At 37.8% G+C, this 674-nt stretch overlaps 1 non-coding gene across 1 annotated transcript; it reads right to left on the bottom strand.

Annotated features, from left to right (window-relative positions):
- Window positions 1-326: 326 nt before the first annotated feature.
- Window positions 327-433, bottom strand: LOC121205455 (small nucleolar RNA R71). The gene has a single exon (XR_005900532.1). It is a non-coding gene; the product is annotated as a small nucleolar RNA R71 (small nucleolar RNA).
- Window positions 434-674: the final 241 nt, after the last annotated feature.

The following is a 674-nucleotide window of genomic DNA, read 5'->3' as shown; positions in this document are numbered from 1 at the left end:
CTGAATCAAGTATAGGTAGACCTGCTATTGTTGCAAATAATTTTGAACTGAAACCTAACATAATTCAAATGATACAACAGTCTGCTCAGTTTGATGGTTTGCAGGACGAGGATCCCAATGCTCACTTGGCAAATTTCCTATAATTTTGCGATACCTTTAAAATTAATGGCATTTTTTATGACACCATCCACCTTCAGTTGTTTCCCTTTTTGTTAAGGAATAAGGCTAAACAATGGTTGAACTCGTTACCATGAGGGTCAATCACTACTTGGGAACAAATGACCAAAAGGTTTTTACTAAAATATTTTTCACCGGCTAAAATGGCTAAATTACGTAATGATATCTATTCTTTTGTGCAGATGGATTTAGAAACACTCTACAATGCATGGGAGAGATATAAAGACCTTTTGCGAAGATGCCCTCACCATGGGTTACCACTCTGGGTACAGGTTCTAACTTTTCATAATGGCCTGAATCCTTCGACTCAGCAGATGATTGATGCAGCCATTGGAGGAACCATCAATAATAAGACACCTGAAGATACCTATGAATTTATAGATGAGATGTCACTTAATAACTATCAGTGGCAAGTTATGAGGACAAAGCCAACGAAAACAACTGGTGTTAATAACGTCGATTCGGTCACCATGCTCTCTAATCAGGTAGAACTCTTG

The sequence above is a fragment of the Gossypium hirsutum genome, chromosome A08 (genome assembly GCF_007990345.1).
Source record: "Gossypium hirsutum isolate 1008001.06 chromosome A08, Gossypium_hirsutum_v2.1, whole genome shotgun sequence".
NCBI lineage: Eukaryota > Viridiplantae > Streptophyta > Magnoliopsida > Malvales > Malvaceae > Gossypium > Gossypium hirsutum.
The sequence above is the reverse complement of the archived record's forward strand: the minus strand, read 5'-3'. Positions and strand labels throughout refer to the sequence as shown.